The 26,333-nt window shown below is 48.0% G+C and overlaps 1 long non-coding RNA gene and 1 pseudogene across 1 annotated transcript; one reads left to right on the top strand and one right to left on the bottom strand.

Moving 5' to 3' along the window:
• Positions 1–583: 583 nt before the first annotated feature.
• LOC122424504 lies at positions 584–26,288 on the top strand. The gene is made up of 7 exons (XR_006264453.1): positions 584–745; positions 1,961–2,081; positions 10,138–10,376; positions 18,289–18,383; positions 22,021–22,138; positions 22,548–22,788; positions 24,922–26,288. It is a non-coding gene; the product is annotated as an uncharacterized LOC122424504 (long non-coding RNA).
• On the bottom strand, positions 12,743–13,717 carry LOC122424500 (annotated as a pseudogene).
• Positions 26,289–26,333: the final 45 nt, after the last annotated feature.

Raw genomic sequence — 26,333 nt, 5'->3', positions numbered from 1 at the left:
TCCCCAGCCCTCTCAGCTGTACTAGATCCCCCACCCCATCAGTTCAGTCCTTGATTTCGTCTTCAGAGGACCGGCCCCACCTTCCCAGCACCCTCCTGAATGTGGAGCGTGTCTGATGTCTGTCTCCTCGTTAGACAGAGGCACCGTGAGGGCAGGGATGTGCTTATCTACTGCTGTGTCCTGGTGCCAACACGGGCCCCTTGTAACAGGGAAGAACAAACCTGACTCCATATCAGATCTGTTCCGCCTAACCTTTGTACTGTCTTGCTTTTGTTTCCAGTTAAGAATGCTGCCTATAGCCTGAAATACGCCGGAGAGCCCATTCTCAAGGTTCTGACCTTAAAGACATAACACTTTGCCATTCCTGTAGAGGTAAAAGGTTGCAGAACAGAGAATAACATTTGTCTTCTTGGGGTTTACAGGAACCTTGTGTCCTGACCTACGTCGACAGCTGCACTTTGACCTCGTCAGCACTTCCCGCGGCAGCCGCCAGAGGGAGCCAGTCACAAGGGCAGCTGGGAAGGGCGGCCGCCGCCCACGCCGCCAGCGGGTGAGTGCCTGAGGGGCGGAAGCTGGACCTGGAGAGCTCCCACGGCTGGGCCTTCCTCCTCTCCGAGGGCTGGCCCCCACTTCCAGGGCCTCCCTCAGAGGGGCCGTGGTCACCCAGTCAAGCCCAGCTCAGCCCTGTTCTTTGGGAGATCCCAGGCTTCTCGGGAAATGGTATCCAAGCCCTAAAAATCCCCGAGTAAGTGTGCTTGTCTTGGGGACCCCCACAGGGTGAAGGGGAAATGGTGAAAGGGGGCAGATGGCTGGTGGGCGCAGGCGCTGGGTGCAGGGCCAGGGTCGGGCACTGGAACTCAACCTCGGGGCTCCTTCCCCCCAGATGGAAGAGTATGAGCGGAAGCAGTTCTGCCTGGAAAGGTCGAGAAACCGGGCAGGGCCAGGCGGACTCAGCAGTCACCCAGCAGATGTCTCCATCCCTCCTCTCCAGGCCGAGCCCCGGGGGCTGCACCCTGTTCCCAGTCCCCACTCACCTGCCCCTCTTCTCAGGGAGAAGGGGCCGGGGAGGAGAGTGGAGACAGGTGCAGAGACAGACACACAGACAGGCTGGCAGAAAGCAAGTGTGCCGGGTGGGAGCGAGAAGGAGAGAAAGCCCGGCGTCAGGATAGGACTTGAAAGGACTTCTGTGAGAAAGACTGAGAAGGATGTTCAGAGGGAGCATTCAGGAGAACAAGTCATGTATTCACTGAGCACCCCTCCTGCCCCCACACTCAGAAGCCTTTTGCAGGCAGAGCTGAAGCCATGTGCCTCTTTTACCCTGATGGATGCACACCTCAAGGCCTGCTTAGCTAGGCTTCTGCCTCACCCCAAAACACACAGAAATGACAGTGACTGACTCACAAAGTTTACCAAACACAAGGAAAACGGTAAAGCACAAGAGTGAACAAGGAATCTGCTGAAGACATGGGCGGGGCGGGTTTGGGGGGGGAAGCGGAGATTGGATGAGGGAGGAGGGACAGAGAAGTTAAAAGGCCCGGTGGAGAGGAGAAGGATGAGGTCTTGAGGCCCACCAGGCCACTCTCCGGGGCCCTGGGGAACATCCAGAGGTCACTGACATTCAGGGCAAGGGGTGAGGCAGCTGGACAAGGGGGCCAGGTCTCAGTCCTGTAACTGAATGGATTTTTCCCTGGAGGCCGCCATGGAAAAGCTGGTTCCCTTCAAGAGTTCCTGGAATTCAGCTGTGCACCTGGGCCCCCCATCGCCAGGGTGGTCTTTGGAGACACCACACTGTGGGTGACCAGGCTTCAGAAGGGTTCCTGTTGAGGTAACACCTGGGCGGGGGGACAGTCAGGCAGACCTTCAGAAAGGCAGGCAGCTGGCACACACAGGGTTCGTGAAACTGCCCATTCTTCTCTGTCGCTATTGGCAGCTGCTTTTCCACTGACCCTTCATTTGCCAGGTGACCGATTCTGAACAACACGTCTGGGGTGCACGGGCCGATGCGACATCTCACGGATGATGTCATCTGGGACCTCGCTGTGACCAAAGGGCGCTCATGACTCGGAGTGTCAGAGCCATATGTAAGTTGACCGTCAGGGGCCATGGACAGCTATTTTCGAAATGCTTTTGAGTCATTCTTCCAGCCCTGCCTCTGTGTGTGAGAAGCAGGGGTGGCTGGAGGGCTGAGCCCACGCGTGTGTGCCCGCTTTCCACTCAGATGGATGATGAGACGGCGAGTCCACATCCTCCCTAGGGCCTCTCCAAGAGATACACGGAGTGTGCTTGCCTGCTTTTGGCCTGTTCTAGCAGATTCATGGAGCCCTGAGCTGAGGCTGGGGGTAGGATAAGGGTGCAGAACTTTGAATTCCAAAGGTTCAGTCTGGAGTCTCTGCCTTCCAGAGACTATGCCTACGTCAAATCCTGGAAGGGATGAAAGACAGTGGGCTGAGGAAAAGAAAGAAAATGGTAGAGAAAAAAATGCAAAATAGAAAGAGGGTTTCCAGGTAATATAGTCAATGAGAAAGTCTAGGGCCACCCTTCTGGTTCAGGCTACCTAAGAAACTGGGTGACTATTTTAAAACACCTTTTAAAATAAATGACTGATGTGGCAGAAAAGCCCAGAAAGATCTCAGAGCCTGAAATGCAAATTCAGAAAAGTGAGGAAAACCGGAGCCTGCGTCACCCTGGGCACCCTGGGGTCCCTGAGGTCGGGAGCCTGGTCTTCATGAACTGTACCTCTGCAGTGAGGAGACAAGGAGACAAAGGCTGGGCTGGAAGGAGGGAGTCTGTCTGAGGCCCACACAGAGCCAGAGTCCTCAAAGGACAGCCCCCTCAGTGCCTGTCTTAGCTCCGTCCCTAGAAAGCAGAGGCTGACGCAAAAAGCCTGTGTAGTAATTGCCATATTGGGATGTGTGAGTCAAGAAAACAAAGTGAAGGGAAAAGGGAAGTGAGGCTGGGAGAGGAACAGTACACAGTGGTTTATTCCTGAGCTGGCCACAGCTTCACGAGGAAGAGCACTGGTCACCAGGGCGTGTGGGACCTCTCCCTGAGACACGGGGAGCCACCACCTCTTAGAACAGTCACCTGCAGGGGCAAAGAGCAAGCGGTTTAATCCTCTCTTTCTCTTAAACCTCTCTGGTCCACGTTTCGCCCCTGGGGCGTTCACTTCCCTGCATTTCTGGGTTCTGTAACCTGGGCTCTCTGGGCAGCCACTGGGACGGCCAGAGGCTCCTTGGGTACAGGCAGGTCAGACCTAGAGGCAGAGCGGGCACGTCTGCGGGTGCAGTGGACGTGACAGAGGCTGCCCACAGCCGTCACCTAGCCCCTGGGGATGCTGACACCATGGGACACTCCAACTGGGAAGCAGTCAGTGTTCGGAAGGCCAGCAGGGCTGAGCAGGCTGGGAAGGCGCGTAAGTGGGTCAAGTATGGACTCTCTATTGAATCAGGTAGTTGATTTGTAAAGGGCTATTTAGGGACTTCCCCAGTGGTCCAGTGGCTAAGACGTCACACTCCCAACACAAGGGGCCTGGCTTGGATTCCTGGTCAGGGCATTAGATCCCATGTGCGACAACTAAAGGTCCCGTGTGCCCCAATGATGATCTGCTGCAGCTAATTTTTTAAAAAAGGGTGGGGCTATTTACAAAGATAGGGGCAAATAGCAGCCCCGCAGGGACTGAGGCAGCAACCTCGTCCCCACAGCATAACAGCAAAATGAACTGCTACCACTTTCAGGCTTAAAAGGACCAAGGGAAGGAGAGGCTTCCAGAGCTGGAAGCAGAGAGTTGGGTACAGCAGATTAGGGATCTTGCTGGGAGAACCCTATTCAAGCTGAGGCAGCGTCACGGGAAGGGATACAGAGGGCTACATGCCTGATGTGGTGAAAATAGATCCAAATAGGCAGAGCAGGGTGGAAAAGGCAGAATTTTAGGTAAAATTCCAAGTAATATGAGTTCACAATCAAAAATCCAATCAAATGGAAAATCAAAACATACGGGGAACTGAGCCAGCAATGATCAGAATTAACCAAAAACATCAAACCTCGAGACCAAACCCGTGAGGACTTTGGATACAGAAATTGTAAATAAAGACTAAAACTAATATATTAATGTATTTCAAAAAATAAAAATAGTGGAATATGATGAAATAGCAAGGCTGTGGAAATTACTTTTTGTGATATAGAAAACAGTAGATATTCTGGAAATAAGAAATACAAAATGACTAAAAATGCAAAATGCAACACATGAGTTAAGGTTAAACACAGGAGAAGAAGAATTTGTGAACTTTAAGAAAGCTCTGAAGATACTACCAGAATTGCACTGCAAGACAAAAGGGTAGAAAAAATTAAGGAAGGTTAGGAGGCATGGATCACAGGATGAGGAGGTATGAGCCTGTGTCTAATCAAACTCTCAGAAGACTGTGATGGGTAGACTCGAGGATGGTCCAATGATCCCCTCAACTGCCATTCACACCCTTGTATGATCCCCTCCTCTTGAACCGGGCAGGACCTGCAACTCGATTCTCACCATGGAATGAGGACACGGTAAAGGTGATGGCTTATCATTTCTGTGAATTACGTCATGTTAGAGTGTCTTCTTGCTAGCAGATTCTCCATAGACTCTTTACTCACAGGGTCTTGTCAGGAACAGAGGATGGTGCATCTTGGAAAATTGTCATAGTCTGTGGTTGAAAGAAGTTCAAGGACAGGATACGGTGAAAAGAGCCTCAATTTAAAGATGTGATGGGAGCTATTCTCAGTGGGGAGAGGACAGCACAAGACCTGGCTAAGATGCCCAGTGGCATCTGTAGAATGTTTAGGAGCCATGCACAAGTGATTGAAAAGGCGAAAAAGGTCATTCTCTGAAATAGAGTCTGAAGAGCTATAGGACGTGGTACTAGGCCTGAGGTTTCCAAGGCTAGGCGCACACACAGACTTTCACTCTCTGGTGTGAAAAACTAATGTAGTGATGAGCTTACACCTTGTTAGCAGTGGGATTCCACTCCATCCAGGGATGGCAAATGTTAATATCATTATGGCAGAGTGCCATTGTTGAGATCTTATGGAACCAAACTTGGGTCTGCCTGCCCATGTGCAGTAAAAAGCCAAGCTACTGACTCTGAGTTGGGGTGAAGGAAAGTGCAGAGTTTATTTTAAGGTGTCAGCCAAGGAGTCTGGGTAACCTAATGCCCAAAAAAAAAAAACTGAACTCCATGATGGGTTTTAGGGAGGGCATTTTTACAGGCCAGATGAGGGAAGGGAATTGAAGTGCATGTGCTCAGCTCTTGCACAATTTTCTAATTGGCTGATGGTGAGGTAACAGGGCAGTGTCACAGGGGCTAACATTATCAGTCCTCAGGCTCCAGAAAGTCTGGGGGCTACATACTCATGGTCATCAAGCAGTTAACTTTTTCCATTTGGTGGAGGTTTAAGCATCTGTAAGGCAACTCAGGAAATTTGCAGCAGATACTGTTATCTAGGTACTTTCAGAGGGTAAGTATAGCAGAGGACTTGGGGGGAGGGGTCTGTCTGGAGAGGCCCCACAAAGTCCTGCTTGGTTATAGAAAGAATATAGTTTAAAAAAGCGAAATCTTCTCCCAGCCCAGAAAAACCTCTCCACAAAGGCAGCAGAGGAAGAAAACACTTTTATTATTGAATATATATACTATTTTAAACCGGAATGTGCATTTATACTATATATATTGACATATTGACATTGATGTTGCTCAGTTGTGTCCAACTCTTTGGGACTCCATGGACTGTAGCCTACCAGGCTCCTCCGTCCATGGAATTTTCCAGGCAAGAGTGCTGGAGTGGGTTGCCATTTCCTTCTCTAGGAGATCTTCCCGACCCAGGGATCGAACCCGGGTCTCCCGTATTGTAGGCAGATGCTTTACCATCTGAGCCACAAGTTCAGAATGTGATCACATCGCAAGCAATCTGCTAAGAGATGGCAAAGGTGGAACATAATCGCACCCCCTTATTTAGCCAAGCGGATACAGCCCCTTACATACACATTCTCGAGGTGAGCAATAACTAGGCCCCGAGTAAGAGGGAAGGGCAACCCACTCCAGTGTTCTTGCCTGGAGAATCCCAGGGACGGAGGAGCCTAGTGGGCTGCCATATATGGGGTCACAGAGTCGGACACGACTGAAGCGACTCAGCAGCAGCAGCAAGAGGACTCAGCAGCACCTTTCGTCACATGTAGTTGGCTCCACATTTACCAGAGTATTTGGGGAGACCCCGTGTTGGCCTTAATCAGAGGAGAAACAAGCTCTCACTGTAGATTGGAACAAGGGGCCACCAGTTAGGCTGTCATCCTTCCATGGAAACTGGGATACACTTTGCTCTTTAGAAAGATGGCTCCCAGGTCCTCAGGAAATGATCCTCAGTTATGAGGTCATTATAAAGATGTATGCACATTCGAGTAGGACAGAGAAATTCTGAAACAAAAGGGAGAGGGGAGAAAAGTCTCTTTCCTTATTTGCGACAAGGAGAATTAACTCTCTATTTTTATTCTGTACTTGCTCTTACACCACCCAGTGTATTTTCTGTGGCCATTTCCCCCTCATAGTTGACAATGTACATTTTGATTCATTAATTCCTCATCTAAGAATCCTTAGATGTTTAAATGTTGTTTTTAAAATGCATGTTCAAGTGTTTTTTTAATATTATTTACAGTAGAAAAAAGTTGAAATCCACTCAAATTCCAAAACAAGGAAGCAGTTGAAAAAAAATTAGAGACTTCTGTATGATGAGGTATTATCATCATACATTGAGGCATTAAGTGGCAGATAAGAAGAAATTTTCAATGGGATGAAAAAAACAAACAAACCCTCGGACTTAAAAGTCTACATACAGTGTATTGTCAACTATGAGGACCTAGGAGCCGTCTTTTTGAAATGTTATGTGAGGTTAAAGGAGTCAGGAGGGGAAGAGGACCAAATCCTCAAACTTCTCAACAGCAGATCAACAGAAAATAAAAGTTATAAATTGAGAAATGGTAGGATAAGCCTTTGTGACCCCATGGACTGTAGCCCACCAGGTTCCTCTGTCCATGGGATTTTCCAGGCAAGAATACTGGAGTGGGTTGCTGGTCCCTTCTCCACGGGATCATCCTGACCCCGGGATCAAACCTGGGTCTCCCACATGGCAGGCAGATTCTTTACTATCTGAGCCACGCAGGAAGCCCCAGGATAAGCCTACTATTTAGAAATTTTGAAGGTAAATACCAGAGGGGGAAAGGAACTGAAAGTATTTTTTGTGATCTTTTTCTGGAGTGTGGGACTAGTATGGGGTTTGGGGACAAGGGACAGCTATATGGACAGCTATATTTTGTTATAAATTTTGAATATTGTTTACAGTTTTGGCATTATTACAGAGCTAAAGGGGCTTCCCAGGTGGTGCAGTGGGAAAGAATCTTCCTGCAATGCAGGAGACACAAGAAATGCGGGTTCAGTCCCTGAGTCAGGAAGATCGCCTGGAGTAGAAAATGGCAACCCACTCCAGTATCCTGGCTTGGAAAATTCCATGGACAGAAGAGCCTGGCAGGTTACAGTCCGTGGGGTCTCAAAGAGTCAGACATGACTTGGCGCATGCGTGCACACACACGCATACACACACACAGAGGGCTAAAAATAAAAATTAAGTACAGTTTTAAAATCTCTTGCATCCACTCTTGCCACCCCACCCTAGAAAAAAGCATATGAACTTTTCTGTATTTCATAGGTCAAATAACTATTTTTATTTCTGTTCTGATGTTTATCTGGAAATAAAACTATCTTGATGTTCTCAATGAACCCTCTGACTCATACCAAAAGAGGTATTGGCATTTATGACCTCAGAGATGTCTGCATCTCTCCTGCTCATGCGAAGGGCTTTGTGGTCCTTCTCTCCCTTTGAATTTCCCCCCTCCTGGCAGGTATCAGGGGCTGGAGAGAAAGCCTATTTCACTCCAGATGGTGGGCAGTGTTTTGGTAAGGGTGTGGAGATATGACTTAGTTATAAAGGGGTTGGTTAGGTAGGGTTGTCATCTGTGGCAGGTTTCCGGATATTCCGTGAAACCTGACATTTTCACAAAGTTCTGGTGCTTCAATTTAGCTGATTTTGTCATTTATTAATAGCTCTGAGACGTCAGACAAGCTATTTAGCTGATGTAAGCTTCTGTTGCCGCATTAACAAAATGGGAATAATAATAGAAACTCTCTTTCTTAGAGTTTTTGTGAGAATTAAATGGGATACTGTATGTGACCATGTATGTAGTGTACCGACGTGGAGTGGTCAGTACATTAGATTTAACAGCGATGTTCTCTGTAAGCCATAAGTTAGCATAAATGGTACTAAGAATAACTCAATTCACTATGTGTGTGTTTGTGTATATTTGGTTTTTCTTGAGACTTTCTCTGATCCATGGTTAATCCGAAGTGTGTTGTTTCCTTTCCAAGTATTTGGAAATTTTTCTGTTACCGATTTCTAGTTAAGTTCCATTATGGTCAGAGATTTGATTATATGATTTAAATTCTCTTAAATTTGTTGAGGTTTATTTTATTCACCAGGATATAGTCTCTGTTAGTATTTGATCTCTGAGCTTTTATTTTTTTTATTATTTTTTTAAAATTTTATTTATTTATTTATTTCTTCAGCGGGTTTTGTCATACATTGACACGAACCAGCAATAGATTTACACGTATTCCCCATCCCGATCCCCCCTCCCACCTCCCGATCTCTGAGCTTTTAAAAAGAATGTGTATCCTGCTATTGTTGGGTGTTCTATAAATGTCAGTGAGATTCTGTTAGTTGATGGTGGAGTTGAGCTCTCGTAGATCCTGATTTTCTGTCTAGTTGCTTTATCTATTGTTGAGGGAGGGTTTTTAAAGTCCACCATTATCGTTGTTGTTTTTTTTAAAGATTTATTTATTGATTTTTGGCTGGGCTGGGTCTTCGTTGCTGCACAGGCTTTTCAATCCAGTTGCCGACAGCGGGGCCTCATCTGCAGTTGCGGTGCGCTGGCTTCTCGTTGCAGTGGCTTCTCGTGCTGCTTAGCACAGGCTCTGGGGCACATGGGCTTCTTTAGCTGTGGCTCGTGGGCTCAGTAATTGTGGTTCCCAGGCTCCAGAGCACAGGCTCAATGATTATGGCACATGGTCTTAGTAGCTCCAAAGTGTATGGGATCTTCTGAGCCAGAGAGCGAACCTGTGTCTCCTGCATTGGCAGGTGGATTCTTTACCACTGAGCCACAGGGAGGCCCCACAATCATCGTTGTTGATGTGTCTTTTTCTCCTTTTGTTCTATCAAGTTTTGCTTTATATGTTTTTCAGCTCTGTTTTCACATACACATTTACAGATGCTATGTCTTCTTGGTGGATTGACCCTTTTATCATAGCATCATAGTAAATTAGGATCTGCTGCTGCTGCTGCTGCTGAGTCGCTTCAGTCATGTCCGACTCTGTGCGACCCCATAGATGGCAGCCCACCAGGCTCCGCCATCCCTGGGATTCTCCAGGCAAGAACACTGGAGTGGGTTGCCATTTCCTTCTCCAATGCATGAAAGTGAAAAGTGAAAACGAAGTCACTCAGTCGTGTCCAACTCTTCGCAACCCCATGGACTGCAGCCTACCAGGCTCCTCCATCCCTGGGATTTTCCAGGCAGGAGTACTGAAGTGGGTTGCTATTGCCTTCTCCAAATTAGGATCTAGAAGAGCTCAACTCTTTTACAGTAACAGGAAGTGTGAAGTGAAAGTCGCTCAGTCGTGTCCAACTCTTTGTGACCCTAAGGAATTCTCCAGGCCAGAATACTGGAGTGGGTAGCCTTTTCCTTCTCCAGGGGATATTCCCAACCCAGGGATCGAACCCAGGTCTCCTGCGTTCCAGGCGAATTCTTTACCAACTGAGCCACAAGGGAAGCCCATAATAACAGGAAGAAGATCCTAAAGGAGAAGGACGGTTAATAAGCAGTGGGTGCTATTTATGTACCCAACTGCCTAAGATATAGCTGTGAACTCATTTTACAGGTAAGAAACCTGTGTACTGGGTCCAAGCACAGGTGGGCTGTGGCTGAGCTGGGATTCAAGCCCAGGTTGAGAGCACCCAAAGCTACCATTCTTCATTCCTATCTCTTCTTTTCCACTTGTCTCTTTCCAGTCACTCATCTCTGGTGAAACCTGTGTCCTTTCAAGCCCTGTCCCTTGGCAGCTGTTTCACAGCGAGACCGTGGAAGGTGGAAGTTAGAGGGACCCACGCTGGGGCCACGCTGCCAGATTCCAAATCCTGTCTGGAATAGCCAGGTGACCTCAGCATGTTACTCAACGTCTTCTTTTTATTCTTCACTTATAAAATGGGCACAATACCGGACTTGCTTCATAGAGCTGCTAAAAAATTGAGTAAGTTGGTATTTGTAAAGCTCCTAGAACAATGCCTGATACAATAAGTATTCATTAAGTCCTTGCTTAATGTTATTCCTCCCACACCATTACATAAATGGTCTCTTTTCATGGAATGGTCTTTCCCCATTGTCAACTGTATTCAAGATTTTTTTTTTAAACATTTATCTTGTGGCTTAGAGTGCCCCTGGCCCACTGTCACTTGTCCCCAGGTATGTTGTGTATCCAATTTAAAAAACAGAAATGTGTACTGGACTGAGCAGGAAGCCTGGCCTCTCACAGGTGCTTAGTAAGTGATTGCAGTTTTGAGCTGTTAGGGGAGAGGACTCCCTTTAACCCTCAGAAGAGTTCTATAAGGCAAATACATATTTGTTATCCCTCCTTTACAAGTAAGAAATGTGAGGAAAGAGGAGGTGGAATAATTTTGCCCCAGGGCACGTGGCTGATCATAGATGGGTTTTTTTTTTTTTTTTTAATTTTTTTATTAGTTGGAGGCTAATTACTTCACAACATTTCAGTGGGTTTTGTCATACATTGATATGAATCAGCCATAGATTTACACGTATTCCCCATCCAGATCCCCCCTCCCACCTCCCTCTCCACCCAATTCCTCTGGGTCTTCCCAGTGCACCAGGCCCGAGCACTTGTCTCATGCATCCCACCTGGGCTGGTGATCTGTTTCACCATAGATAGTATACATGCTGTTCTTTTGAAATATCCCACCCTCACATTCTCCCACAGAGTTCAAAAGTCTGTTCTGTATTTCTGTGTCTCTTTTTCTGTTTTGCATATAGGGTTATCGTTACCATCTTTCTAAATTCCATATATATGTGTTAGTATGCTGTAATGTTCTTTATCTTTCTGGCTTACTTCACTCTGTATAAGGGGCTCCAGTTTCATCCATCTCATTAGGACTGGTTCAAATGAATTCTTTTTGACGGCTGAGTAAAAACCCATAGATGGGTTTTTAAAAAAATATTTATTTATTTATGTATTTATTTTCGGCTGGGCTGGGCCTTCGTTGATACACAGGCTTTTCTCCAGTCGTGGTGAGTGGAGGCTACTCTGTAGTTTCGGTGTGTGGGCTCCTCACTGTGGTCGCTTCTCTTGTTGCGGAGCATGGACTCTAGACCCGGCGGCCTTCAGCAGCTGCAGCACGGCCTCAGTAGTTGTGGTTCCCGGGCTCCAGAGCATACACTCGGTAGTTGTAGTGCTCGGGCTTAGCTGCTCCACGGCATGTAGGATCTTCCCGGATCGGGGCTCGAATCCTTGTCTCCGACATTGACAGATTATTTACCACTGAGCCACCATGGAAGCCCACACGTAGGGTTTTGAATCAGGCGGTTGCTCCAGTGTGTGTCCCTTCACCTCTGCCTTACTCTCCTCCCAGGAAAACAGCTTGTGCGGGACGGACCAGAAAATGGACAGCGTCGCCAGAGTGGGGATTGTCAAGGAATGAGTGACTGGAGAGAGTGGCGAAGCGAGTACTGTAGTTCTAGTGGGAGATGCTGTGGGTTCAGATATATTTTGAAGGTTGGAACAAGAAGACGTGCTAGAGGATTGGATGTACAGGGTGAGGCAAAGAGAGGAGTTAATGGATTATGATTCTTTTTGTTTTGTTTTTATGGACTGTAATTGCTTTACAATGTATGTTAGTTTCTACTGCACAGTGAAATGAATCAGCCATATGTATACATATATCCCCTCCCTCTGGGGCCTCCCTCCCATCACCACTCCCCCCCCATAGAATATTAGTCTACCCCTAAAAGGAACGAAATAGGGTCATTTGCAGAGAAAATAGATTCTGTTTTTCACTTGAGCATGAGAGATGCAGATGTCATTTTTCCAGAGGCAAATCCCAGGGAGAGGACCAAGACACCAGTCGCCAGTCTCACCAGTCTCTCACCCCTGGAGATCCCCCAACCCCACAAATGCCCCAGCCTGGCCTCTTACCCCCACACAACCTCTCTCTGGCTCTGGAAAGTGAGGGGGCGACACAAAGTTCTCAGCTTCCTGGAACAGGACCCCCCTGTCCCAGCCAATAGGAAGTGATTTGGGGTCCACCCTGGGGCTCTGAACCCAGGCCTCACGGGAAAGGACATGACCTTAGCCTCAGATTACTCTGACTGACTGTGCTCAGACCCTGACTGGACAGGAAATACCCTTGACACCCAATAACCATATAGAAACCCAAATCCCTGTTTGGCCAAGAGATTCCCCCAGGCCCTGAATGGCTGGAGGATACACCCTCTTCAAGGTCTGATGGGCCGGAAGACACTCCTGGAAGCCATGATGGGTCAGGAGATGGCCTGCGTGGACTCCCACTTCTCCTTTGTCCCTCGTGAGAGCCCCATAGGCAGGGTGGCCTAGGTCCAGCAGGGTTAGGAGAAGGTGATTCCGTACAGCTGGGCCCAGCAAGAGAAGACCCTCTTCTTCCTGATGAAGGGAGGGTGGTTGCCCTTCTCATTCTGAGTGTAGGTGGCACACTCGTCCAGCACCTTAGGCTCGTAGTAGTGGTAGGGCATGCGCTGTAGGAGGGGCTGCTGCGGTCGTTGGGGGGCACCATGCCACAGATGTGCACAGGGTCACGCTACTCCACCGCAGTCACCACCTGTGACTCAACAGTGAACCAGCCTGTGCTCAACCACGAGTAGGACTCTTCCCTGTCCTTGCCTGTCTCACTCTGGAAGAGGTCATCAGACTGGGTCATGCAGCCAAGAGAGATGGTGTAAGCTTCCATGTTGGGGAACACCAGGCCTGCCCTCTGGATGATGCACACCAGGCTGTCCTGGGGCATCTGCATCTTGTTTGGGAGACCCCAGAAGATGAACAGGGTTTCGGAGGTCTGGATGATGAACTCCTAGAGTCTCGGCCGCACACGGAATACACTGGAATGGGCCACTACGCGGAAGGTGGTCTTGTTACCCACAAGGTGGTCTGAGTAGTCTGTGGTGGGTGTGTTGTTCATGCGGATTGTGCACTCAGCCTGCTTGACCTCAGGGCCCAGTTTGGTACCTAGCAAATCAGGTGGTTGGAGCTGGTGACAATCATATTGGTGGCACCGGGAGGGCAGTGTCTTGTGGGCGAGAATGGGGATGTAGCCATCAGTGATGCTCCACTTCTTGAGGTTGACCAGCTGGCGGATCCGGCCCCATAGGGAGCTGTAATGAGAGACCTCACTGGCACTGTTGGAGCTACAGAGGACGAGGGTGGTGATGAGGGCAAAGAGGATCACGAACACTGCTGACCACTGCTGTTTGTTGTTACTCATCTCTCTGGTGACTGCTGTAGGGCAGAGGCCGGCATCCTGCATATGGCCCAGAGGGTAGGGGTGTGGGGTCACATCTCCCCTGGGGGGCGCCAGCTCCCCTCAGCCCCAAAGTCCCCCTCACATGGTGTTTGGAGCCCAGAGTTGAGGCCTGCGCTCTGGCTGCCCAGGCCCTGCCGCCAAAATAGCCGTTTTGATTGATTCTAGTTTTTCAGTGAAATTAGGGTGTACAGGGCATGTTCAGTTGCGTAGTCATGTCTGACTCTTTGAGATTTCATGGACTGTAGCCTGCCAGGTTCCTCTGTCCATGGGATTCTCTAGGCAAGAATACTGGAGTGGGTTGCCGTGTCCTCCTCCAGGGGATCTTCCCAACCCAGGGATCAGATCCCAACTGGCATCTCCTGTGTCTCCTGCATTGTAGGCAAATTCTTTACCGCTGAGCCACAGGGGAAGCCAAGAAGCAAGGCAACTGGCTGAGAGTGAGGACAGAGTATGGGGTGAAATGGTTGTTTTGGAGGCTGGGAGGCTGAGTGTATGGGGGACATTGAATAGGCTGGTAATGAGGAAAGTCTGCTTGAGTCTTATCATCAGGAGCTAAGTGCAACTAAGCAGGTGCTCATATGGGTGCTCAGCCGTGTCCGACTCTTTGCAACCCCATGGACTGCAGCCCACCAGGCTCCACTGTCCATGAGATCCTCCCGATAAGACATACTGGACTGAGGTGCCATTTTCTCCTCAAGGGGATCTTCCCAACCCAGGGTTCAAACCTATGTCTCCTGCACTGGCAAGCAGATTCTTACCACTGAGCCACATGAGAAGCCCCAGGCAGGAGACAATGTGTACTTCAACCAGGAGCTACTGTGTGGAACAGACAGGTGGGCTTAGGAGTGCTGAGGTTCAGTTAGGCAAGTGTGAGAGAGAGATGGCAGGAGGGTCCCTGAATCAGCCTCCTTCCTACTCCCCAGACCTTGGTCCTCTTTCCGGTGCTGGTCTTGTTTTTACTGGTGCCTTCCTGGTCTCTTTGCCCCCATCCACCTTCCTGCCCTTCACCCCTCTGGGCCTCAGCCATCCTCCTCCTCTTTCTCCCCTGATCCCTCCTTCAATTTCTCATCCTGAGAAAACCAGGCCCACAAGCCAGCTCAGCCAGAAGTGGAGCCAGCACTTCAAAAGGGCACAGTAATAGTGACTTTCTCTGTTTGACAAAGACCCCTACCTGCATGCCGGCACCAGAGCTGATTTTCTTAGAATGCAGGCTCCTTGAAGTTGGAGGAAGCAGCTTGTCCACCCATCAATAAGTGTGGCCCAAGGCGTAATTATCGTTAGGTCTGTTGTGAGAGGAGAAGGTGGTCCCTGAGCTGTCCCCTCTGCTGTGTTCCATAAGGAGCTCGTCTGGTGGAGGAGACGGACAGAGGTCCAAAGGACTCGGTTGGGATGTGCCCTGGTCTCCCTTCAGACTGAAGGACTTATTCCCCCAGCTTCTGGGAGTGCTGTGGGCAGGTGGCCCCCTGCTGTCGGCAGTCTCAGAAATTGTTCAGCTAAAGGTCCAGCCTGCATCCAATAACTGGTCTATACCAGGTTATAAAGGCCTGACTGTCTCAACCCAAGCTGAGGCGTCTCAGAAGGGTTATTCCAATGGCAGAGCTCCTGGGGGAGGTGGGGTGGGGGGTGAGCTGAGGCTTTCACAGCTTCACCTCTCCATCTCCTCAATTCTTGCCTTCCTTCTCTCCCTCCCACAGATGTTGACCTCAAGGGCACCCCTTAATCAACGTAATCACCCTCATCTTCCTCTCAGAGCTCCTTCTGGGGAACCCAACTTGCAACAGTTGAGGCCGGTAGTGACCCAAGAAAGCAGACACTAAGATGAGATTGGTTTTCTTGGCATAGCACTAACATCACACCCAAACTCTAAAATGATCCCTTCCCTGGATTCCTCCTGTTCTACAAAATCATAATTGCACGTGTGTTTTGCTGAAAGTTTTCCCTTTCGTCTCAGGTTCAAAGGATTTGTTAACAAAATAAGCCACTCGTTCTATACAAATAAATAATACAAATGTTTGTTAGAGGATTATCTAGCTTACTTTCAATATACTAACATTAAAAGAAAACATTAAAAGAAAAGATAAATAGAAACAACAGAGGATACATATGCAAGGAGATCAAACCAGTCAATCCTAAAGGAAACCAGTCCTGAATATTCACTGAAAAGACTGATGCTGAAGCTGAAACTCGAATACTTTGGCCACCAGGTGTGAAGAGCTGATTCATTGGAAAAGACCCTGAAGCTGGGCAAGATTGAAGGCAGGAGGATAAGGGGACGACAGAGGATGGGATGGGTGGATGGCATCACTGACTTGATGGACATGAGTTTGAGCAAGCTCTGGGAGTTGGTAATGAACAGGGAAGCCTGGCATGCTGTAGTCCATTCGGTCACAGAGTCATGACTGAGCGACTGAACTGAGAGGATACATCACCAAATTGGGTTTTGACCAGCATCCAGACTCAAACAGCACTGGGAAGTCCCCGTGACACAGCACGTCTGGAGTCCCAGTTGGGAAAAGGACCCAAGCACCGCGTCCGCTCCGTGGGTGAGACTTCAAAGACTGCACCTCGGGGTTCCCACTTTTAATCCCAGGATGCAAACTGATATCATCAATCTGTGAGCAAATAGCAGCTCTGGTTTCCTGTTAATGCTGTTTGCTTTGTCTTATAAAACTTAGAGTGTTGTTAAGCCTGTGACTTGGTTGGCCAGGACACCTCCCGGGGCTCAACAGTCTCAAGATTCAGCCTCTATCTATGGTGCTTGCAAGGCTTCCACTCACAGCAGTCAGTCACTCACAGTCAGGGCAGTGTCCAGGCAGGTTAGAAGCAAGGTCAGAGGCCTGCTCTGCTTTGTCTGTGAAGCCTAAACGAGACCATTTCGTTTCCCTAACAGGGTGTCACCCTCTAGACCCCAAGCCCACATCCTTCCTCAGGTGTGAGTTCTTCCCACACTTTCTCCTCTGCTCCCCCAGTCTCCAGACCATGGCCCTGTTTCGTGAGTCAATGTGAGGACAAGAGGGCATGTGCCTACTTCTGTCACGCTGCATGTCATATTCTGGGCAAGTCAGAACTTGAGGCTGCCAGAGCAACTGCAAAGTGGGAGCAGAAACGCCAGGAAGGAGGGAACTGAAGGCAGAGACCTGAAATCTGAGTGAAAACTCTCCTTCCGGTCTCAACCCACCTGTCCATTGTAGGCTTCTTTCTTTTTTTTAAATCTTTGTATCACTTAATATGTTATGAAAATTCATCAGCATCAGTAAGAATAGAGGTACAATATCATTTTGAAGGGCTTCCCTGGTGGCTCGGACATAAAGAATCTGCCTGTAATGCAGGAGAGCCGGGTTGGATCCACGGGTCAAGATCCCCTGGAGAAGGAAGTGGCAACCCACTCCAGTATTCTTGCCTGGAGAATCCCATGGACAGAGGAGCCTGGAGGGCTACAGTCCTTGGAGTCACAAAGAGTCGTACACGACTAAACGCCTTTCACATCATTTTGAATGCCCATGTATATTCCACTGTACAGATATACTGTATTTTAACCTTCTACTATTGGGCATTTGGAGTGTTTCCAATTGTTAAGGTTAATTTCGGGGGAGGGGGGTTTGTGGACTTTTCTTTCTTAAAGCTGAAGGAAGGGCTTCCCTGGTGGCTCAGTGGTAAAGAATCCGCCTGCCAGGAGGCACAGGATCGATCCCTGTCCAGGAAGATCCCACTTGCCACAGAGCCGCTAAGCCCTTGTGTTACAGTTACTGATCCTGTGCTCCAGAGTCTGGGAGCCACAATTTCTGAGCCAGTATGCCACAAATACTGAAATTCGCACACCCTAGCGCCTGTGCTCTGAAACAAGAGAGGCCACTGCAATGAGAAACCCGCATACTGCAACTAGATAGTAGCCCCCGATTGCCCCAAGTAGAGAAAAGCCCATGCAACAACAAAGACCCAGCACAACTGAAATTCATTAATTTAAAAACCTGAAGAAAAAAAAAAACAAAAACCTGAAGTGAAAGTCGCTCAGTCATGTCCGACACTTTGCAACCCCATGGACTATACAGTCCATGAAATTCTCCAGGCCAGAATACTGGAGTGGGTAACCTTTCCCTTCTCCAGGGGATCTTCCCAACCCAGGGATTGAACCCAGGTCTCCTGCATTGCAGGCAGAGTCTTTACCAGCTGAACTACAAGGAAAGCCCTAAAATGCCTGAAGGAAGATCACCTATGATGTCATTCTGTTCCCAGCTGGAAGCAGGGTTCCAGTGTTGCCAGGACTGTCCCATCTGTTGGGTTTGTTGGTGCTGCTGGCAGCCTGACAGGCTCAGAACCAGAGGGAAAGAGGGGGCTCCTGCCAGGGAGGAGAAGGTTTATGGTCAGGGAGACTGAAGCCTAAAGGCAGGATTGGCTAAAACACCCAGTCCTGTGAGCTTGCCTCACACTACCTCAGTGGCAGACGGAGATGAGGCTGACAGTTGATACGTAAAAACAGGAAAGGGTCTTGGATTCCCAAGAAGCAAACCTGAGACGAGGGTACAAGTAGTTTATTGGGAGGTGGTTCTGACACCGGTGGTGAAAAACTAAAAGGAACGACCTTCGTTCTTGTCTTCTTTGAAGGAAGAATTCAGCAAAGAGACCAAGATGGTGAAAAGATAAAGGTGTTTATGAAAAGAAGCAGAATACATGTAAAAGAACACGCAGCTGAACTCAGAGTGAGTTATGTGCAACGGGGCTGGCTTAGGTTGCCTAAATCAAGGTAATTTTCTGCTTTTTTTTTCTTTCTGACCAGTCATATTCATATCTGGTCCTGGTATGGGCTTGCATCTCTCAGCCAAGATGGGTTCCAGCTGACCTCTTCTCCCTCCTTTTGTCCTTCCGCCTAGACTGAGGGCCTCTGGGTGTGTGTCTGGCCAGGAAACCCCACAAGAATGCACCCCATCTGGGCCCAGTGCTCCTGCTGGCCTCCCGTCTTGAAGCATCAGCAGGAGACCAGCTGTAGTTGCTCAGCCGGGGGCCTGTGTATCTCCTACCTCAGATCTGAAGGGAGGAACTTGACCCAGATGTTACTGAGTAGGATCTGCTGTGAGCACCCAGGGCCCCATCCCGCTAGGGACCCTCCGAGATGGGGCCAGGAGAAGGATGAGGCCCTTGGGGTGCCAGATTAAGGAGGGACCCACTCTCGCACAACCCTGGTAGGTGCTGCCTTAAATCTTGCACCCTGGAGCCTCTCTTACCTTGTCTGAGTCCCTGCCCTGGTCTGAGAGACTGTGCAGAACTAACCTCATGATTGTTCCATCCACAGCTGGGAGCCAGGGATCTTGTCGCTGACCCCATCCTTCACTGATTGAGCATTTCCCCTAGGTTATTAAATCCCAGCACTTGCGGCCCTGAGGCCGAGTCAGAGGGAGGAAGAGCTGGTCCTGCAGGAACCTCAGAGGTCTGCTGAAGGCATGCAGGCCTGGCTGTCCATGGTCCCTGCAGTGGATGGAGAGGATGTGCTTACAAAGAGAGGTCAGGGAGCCTGAAGTATACCCCCTCCTCTCTCCGGGGCCCACCCCCTTCTGCTCCTGTGGCCTTTGAACCCGTGAAGGAAACGCGCAAGAGAATCACTTGGAGAACCAGGCTGTGTCTTCGGAATCTGGAGATGCCAGGACTGGTAGTCTTCTCGGACCTGGTGGTAGCCGCCTTGTGAAGTCCTTGAGGTGAGGTGCTTCTGCAGTAGAGCCAGAGATGGGCCACCTGGGAAAGACCGGCCCTTCCAGAAGGGGGGCCTGAGCTTCTCAGGGCCAGAGATGAACCCCGACCACGGGAACCCAGAGTTTCACTGTCCTGGGAGCATCCTACACGAGAAGACAACCAGCAGGGAAGTCCATGGGAAATGCGGGGGTAGCAGCCAGGCTTAGAGTGTATCACCTAGATCAGTGACGGGAGTTCCTTGAAAAACCCACAGAGATGCTCCACAGGAAAGAGCCAGCCTCGGGCACTGCCACACAGAGGACCTCAGTGCCAGGCTGTTCCCAGAGCAGCCATGATATGCCTTTTCTGCTCCCCACCCTGCCGGCCTGCCCAGCCCAGCCCGGCCCTGGCAGAGTGGGGGGAGCAGAGCGAGGAGGGAGGGAGAAGAAGGGAAGGACAAGGAGGAGAAGCCACCCTCTCCCACCTCCCCGAGGCCAGTTTCCTTGGAAGGAGGCCCAGCTGGAGGACCAGGGACTGTTGGGTGGGTAAGAGATCAATGCTTTGATATTTTATTGGGCTGGACTTTTAACACCCAAGTGTGACTCAGAAAGATGCGGGGTCTGAGCAGTCATCTATGTGAGGAGGGATGAGTCAGCTTTCAGCAGCACAGTTGGCAGGGACAGCGGTTGGAGAGAAAATGTCATTTTCAGCTACCGTCCTCCTGGGTTCATCCATTCAATAAACCCGTGTCCTCCATTCTAGCTTTGCCCAAATGTGCTAAAATGGCATTATTTAAAAATTCTGTCTGTATTTCTAGAATTTGTTTAGAATCTGTAAGAGAGATGTAGTTAATTCACCGCTGCCACCAGCCGGTGAGAACTCTGCCCTGCATGCTGACACTATTTCCAAAAGCAACAGAACAGTTGGGAGCTAAGAAGCCACCCCAGTCGTGCCTGCTGCAGCCTTCCCCACCTCTCCCCTGCCAGAGAGGCCCTGGAGGTTGAGATGCAATCACAGTAGCCAAGACAGAAAACTCTAAGAACCAGAATATTAATAGTAAGACTGCAATTGACATTCAGCCAGAGTTCAACATTGCTGCTATCCCAGCCCTCAATGGCCAGCATTGTTAGGAAATAGCTTGAACCTCATCTCTGAGGAAAGCTGGACCTCCTGTGCTTGTTGATGGCTTGGTGTTGGATGCCAAAGGAATTCTCCTTCTCTCATCCAAGGTGAAAAAAGGGTCAGTCTTGCTCAGGGCTTTTGAATATAGTGTGTACACAGATCCCCTGGGCCCTCCCTTGTCAGAATGCAGAGTCGGATCTGGAGTGGGGCAGGAGTATGCATTTCTAACCAGCTCCCAGGTGGTGTCAGTGCTTAGGTGCATGGACTACATTTACAACCACAAAGATCCAGAACAGTGGTTCTCCACTTTAGCTGCACATGAGAATCACATGGAGGAATTTGCAACAGACTCAGATTCAGATTTCATTGGTCTGGAGTGGGATCCTGATGCTGATGTTTTTAAAATTCCCCTATAATTTTGTAAGGGCTTCCCTGATGGCTTAGTGGTAAAGAATCCACTTGCCAATGCAGGAACCACAGGAGATGCGGATTCAACCCCTGGGTCAGAAAGATCCCCTGGAGGAGGAAATAGCAACCCACTCCAATATTCTTTTCTTTTTTTCAGTCCAATATTCTTGCCTGGGAAATCCCATGGACAGAGGAGCCTGGCAGGCTACAGTCCATAGAGTCACAAAGAGTTGGACCCATCTTAGCAACTGAACAACAACACAATTTTATAAACAGCTAAGATTGAGAAATAGATTTATAATGAGAATCATGACACTTACTTATTCCATAACTGTTATTTATTTATGGAAGATGAATGTGGTTAAGGAGTTAATGCCAACATAGACAAAGGATGATTCTTCTAAATCCAGCTGAGATTGAAAACGCCTAGCAAGAGTCACCCCACCTGAACCCTAGTATGTCACAGTAATGCAGGAAATGGCTGCTGATAAAATGGCCCCCCTAACCTCATCCAGAAAGGCTAGGGCAGCCCCACTGAGTGGATTGTGGGCACTCTAAATAGCCTGTGCGGAAAGAAGGGGAGGGAGGGTACGTGTGAGTGCGTATGCTCGAGAGACATTTATGCATGTGATGGAAATTCAGCGTCGACCAAAATGTCCCTTCCTCCCTCAAGTCTCACAGTTTAAAGGTAGTTTTGTTCTTTTTTTTTTCATTTGACTCAAGGTGATGATGGCAGTGCTTTGAGACTAGTCACTCTGTAAATTTCTTAAGTGCTTTTTGTATTAATTTCCCAGGATTGCATGACAGGTTACCAAAAATTCAGTGACTCAAATGATAGAAATGTGTTTTCTCACAGTTCTAGGGGCAAAAGTCCAAAATTGAGATGTAGGCAGGGCCACGTTCTCTCTGAAACCTTTCGGGGAGAATCCATTCCATGTCTTACTTTCCAGTGGTTGGTGGCAAGTCTTGGTGTTCCTTGACTTGTAGACACATCGCTCTAATCTTTGCCTCTGTCACCCTTTGGAATCCTCCCTGTGTCTGTTCACTTCTTCTAAGGACATCAGTCATATTGGATTAAAGGCCCACCCTACTCAAGTATGACCTCATTGTAATGAATATCATCTGCAATGATCTGATTTCTAGATAAGATCACATTCTAGGACTCTGGGAAGAGCGTGAATTTGGGGGCAGGATGCTCTACAACCCAGTACACTCTTCTTACCTAAAGATGGGAAGATTCCTAAGGCCATCACAGATCCAGGTGAGAAATAACCTTGCCCAAATCCCCTTGCAAACAGGAGTTATTTGTTTTACACCAGAGCCCAGCCTGTTTCCTTTCCAGCACAGCATAGTGGAAAGTATGCAGAACATAGAGCCTGGTGGTCCTGAGCTCAAATCTCCACTTAGAGAGGTGACTTTTGCTTAAGTTGCTTATACCTTCTTGGGTTGCATTCTTTGTAACTTGGGGCAGCAGGACAAATAACCAGACATTTTGCAGAAACTTTCTTCTTCATGATACACCATATTAGAACCTTTATAGATGTTATTTGATTAACAGAAATATCATCTTCATGAGCTGTGAGGATAAATTAGTTAGCATATAGCCTGCACCTGATCCACTGTAGGTGCTGAACAAATACTAGTCCTTTTTACATTCTTCCTCACTTCAGGTGCTAACAATTTCTGATAATCCCTAAGCGGAGCCACCCAGATAACCTGCCCTTGCGTTTCTGATGGACAGCCTGGAGCTGGAGACTTGGGAGTCAGCTTTGCCAGTAACTCCACTGTGACTTTGGCAAGCCAGTTAGTTAAACACCTTCCATCCGGTGACTCACTCTGCTGCCCGCTCAAGAATGAGCAGCATCTGAAAGAAGCAGGCCAGTGTGCGAAGTGGAACCCAGGGCCCGGCAGGTGAGAAGGTTCATGGGGCTGTGGAGCATCTCTGGTCCTGAGTTCTAGCACCAAAGTGGTCCTGAGCTCACCTGCCCCATCTCACCATCTGCCCCTCCATGCACCTGCCCTAATCTTTACTGGGCTGTGTTCTCAGCTCTCTGTGGATCTGCCAAGGGTTAACGAGCTTCTGACCTTTAGAGAAAATGTGATACTAACCCAAGAGTCCCTCTCTGGGTTTGGATAATGTGTGTGTGTGTGCATGTGTGTGTGTTTCCTTGCTCTCTTGCAGGACTTCCTGTTTCTGCAGACTCTTTGCCCACCCCATTAACTCTGGAAGTGGCTGGGCACTTGTGCAAATCTGTCAGCTGCCACATCACGTCCTTGAATTGCTCTCTCCTTCTTCTCCAGTTCAGTTCAGTTCAGTTCAGTTGCTCAGTCGTGTGTGACTCTGCAACCCCATGAACCGCAGCATGCCAGCCCTCCCTGTCCAACACCAACTCCCAGAGCCTACCCAAACTCATGTCCATTGAGTCGGTGATGCCATCCAACCATCTCATCCTCTGTTGTCCTCTTCTCCTGCCCTCATTCTTTCCCTACATCAGGGTCTTTTCAAATGAGTCAGCTCTTCGCATCAGGTGGCCAAAGTATTGGAGTTTCAGCCTCAACATCAGACCTTCCAATGAACACCCAGGACTGGTCTCCTTAAGGATGGACTGGTTGGATCTCCTTGCTGTCCAAGGGACTCTCTAGAGTCTTCTCCAACACCACAGTTCAAAAGCATCAATTCTTCTGCACTCAGCTTTCTTTACAATCCAACTCTCACATCCATACACGACTGCTGGAAAAACCATACCCTCAACTAGATGGACCTTTGTCCACAAAGTAATGTCTCTGCTTTTTAATATGCTATCTAGGTTGGTCATAACTTTCCTTCCAAAGAGTAAGCATCTTTTAATTTCATGGCTGCAGTCACCATCTGCAGTGATTTTGGAGATCAAAAAAATAAAGTCTCTCACTGTTTCCACTGTTTCCCCATCTATTTGCCATGAAGTGATGGGACCGGATACCATGATCTTAGTTTTCTGAATGTTGAGCTTTAAGCCAACTTTTTCACTCTCATCTTTCACTTTCATCAAGAGGCTCTTTAGTTCTTCTTCACTTTCTGCCATAAGGGTGGTGTCATCTGCATATCTGAGGTTAGTGATGTTTCTCCCAGCAATCTTGATCCCAGCTTGTGCTTCATCCAGCCCAGCGTTTCTCATGATGTACTCTGCATATAAGTTAAATAAGCAGGGTGACAATATACAGCTTTGATGTACTCCTTTTCCTATTTGGAACCAGTCTGTTGTTCCATGTCCAGTTCTAACTGTTGCTTCCTGACCTGCATACAGGTTTCTCAAGAGGCAGTCAGGTGGTCTGGTATTCCCATCTCTTTAAGAATTTTCCACAGTTTATTGTGATCCACACAATCAAAGACCTTGGCATAGTCAATAAAGCAGAAATAGATGTTTTTCTGGAGCTCTCTTGCTTTTTCAATGATTCAGCGGATGTTGGTCCCTTCTTCTCCAGGGACCTCTTTATTGAGGGCTGGTGTGTCTTCTTGGTCATTTGACACTTCTGAAGGGCTCAGCTGCCAAATTGGCAGAGTATGGGTAGTTTTTCAGATTGTCAAGCAATGGAAGTATGGGGGGGAGGTCGTACCATAAGTTTATTGGACAAGCCTTAGAACATCCCAGCTCATCATATTCATAAGGGCTACAAAATTTCCCAAGCACATTCATGCTTATTATCTCATTAAATCACAACATCTGCATGGAGACTTTGTGCCCATTTTATAGATGAAGATCCTAACCGCTTGTCAAAATGTGATCTGCAAACTGACCCCATTGGCATTGCTTGGGAGCCAGTTTGACATGCAGAATCTTGGGCTCAGACCTGCTGAGTCATGACCTGCCATTTAAGATGATTCCCAGGTGATCTGTAAGGGCTTCCCTTGTGGCTCAGCTGAGAAAGAATCTGCCTGAAATGCGGGAGACCTGGGTTTGATCCCTGGGTTGGGAAGAACCCCTGGAGATGGGAGAGGCTACCCACGGTATAGTCCATTAGATCGCAAAGAGTTGGACATGACTGAGCGACTTTTCACTTTCACAGGTGATCTGTGTGCACGTTAAAGTGTGGAAGCGCTGGACTAAAGGATAGTGAGTCTCCCAGAGTTCCAGGACAGCATGATGGCTCACCTGCGATGCAAACCCAGGCTCCAAGCCTCCCAGAGAAGTGCTTTTCTGACAGCGTTGCTACACTCTCTGCACTTTAGCTGAGCTAAAGTAGGCACATACATCCTCTTGGTCAGCTCCCATCCCTTGAGTGATGGGGGAGCAAAGGAAACAAACCGCTGTGCCAAAGGAGGAATTTGTGTTGATCCTGAGAACAAAGACAAAGATGGGGACAGAAATTAGGAGGAGAAAAGAGGAGGAGAGTGGCAGAGCCTTGGAGGAAGAGGTACAGTAATGTTTGTAAATTCTTGGTGGGAATGGATTGCTTTGGGGGGATTGTTTTGTTTTTGGTAGACAGTGTGAATGGGCTGTGTTTTACACAAAGTGGAGTCTTGTAATGACACCGTGAAGTTGGGAACTGGCTGGTGCCAGAGTGTCGTGAGGTCTCAGCGGGCCCTGGAACTGCATAGTGACTGTCTGGACCAGCTTATTTCCTATTCTTGGAATCCTTAGGACCTCGCATAATATAGCCAAAATGTTTCTTGTATGAATGAATGAGAGCATGAAGAAATCCGTAAGTATTATCCTATCCAACTCCCTCATTTTTTCCCTGTTTGTTGTAGATTGGCTTTAAAAAAATTTATCATAAGATACATTAAATATTATAACATGAAAATACAGATATGCAATTAAAAAAATAATAAAATGAATACCAATATAGTCACCATCCAAGTGGAGAAACAGAACATCAAAGGTTTTATACTTATTTTTTACTTTTTTTTGGCTGTGCCTCCAGCATGCACAATCTTAGTTCCCTGACCAGGGATAGAACCCAGGCCCCTTGCAGTGGAAACGTGGAGTCTAAACCACTGAACCACCAGGAAAGTCTGTACATCTTTAAACAATCTGGAAATGTTTTCTTTTGTAAGGTTTGAGGTAGGAGGCTAAGTAATTTTTTCATATAGATAATCAATTTTGACTCAAGATTTGTTGAAAAAGTGTTCCTTTTCTTACTAAGCTGCAGTGCCAACTTGTTCTTAAAAAAATTCTGTCTATGAATAGGTTTGCTTCTGGGTTCTGTCTTTGGTTCTTTCATCTACCTATTATTTTGAGTGTAAAGCTATGTGATCTAATTACCAAAGCTTTATAATAGTTACTCATATCTGACATGATGAGACCCCATATTCTTCTTCTTTAGCAGTGTCTTGGCTGTTTATAGGCATTTGTATTTCTAAATAAATTTTAGAACTAGTTTGTTGATCACAAAAAAGTATTGTGAGAATTTTTTTATAGTTATATGGAACCCTTAAGTCAGTTTGGGGGAGAACTGATATCTTTTAATATATAGTC

This window comes from Cervus canadensis, chromosome 22 (genome assembly GCF_019320065.1).
Source record: "Cervus canadensis isolate Bull #8, Minnesota chromosome 22, ASM1932006v1, whole genome shotgun sequence".
Lineage (NCBI taxonomy): Eukaryota > Metazoa > Chordata > Mammalia > Artiodactyla > Cervidae > Cervus > Cervus canadensis.
The sequence above is the reverse complement of the archived record's forward strand: the minus strand, read 5'-3'. Positions and strand labels throughout refer to the sequence as shown.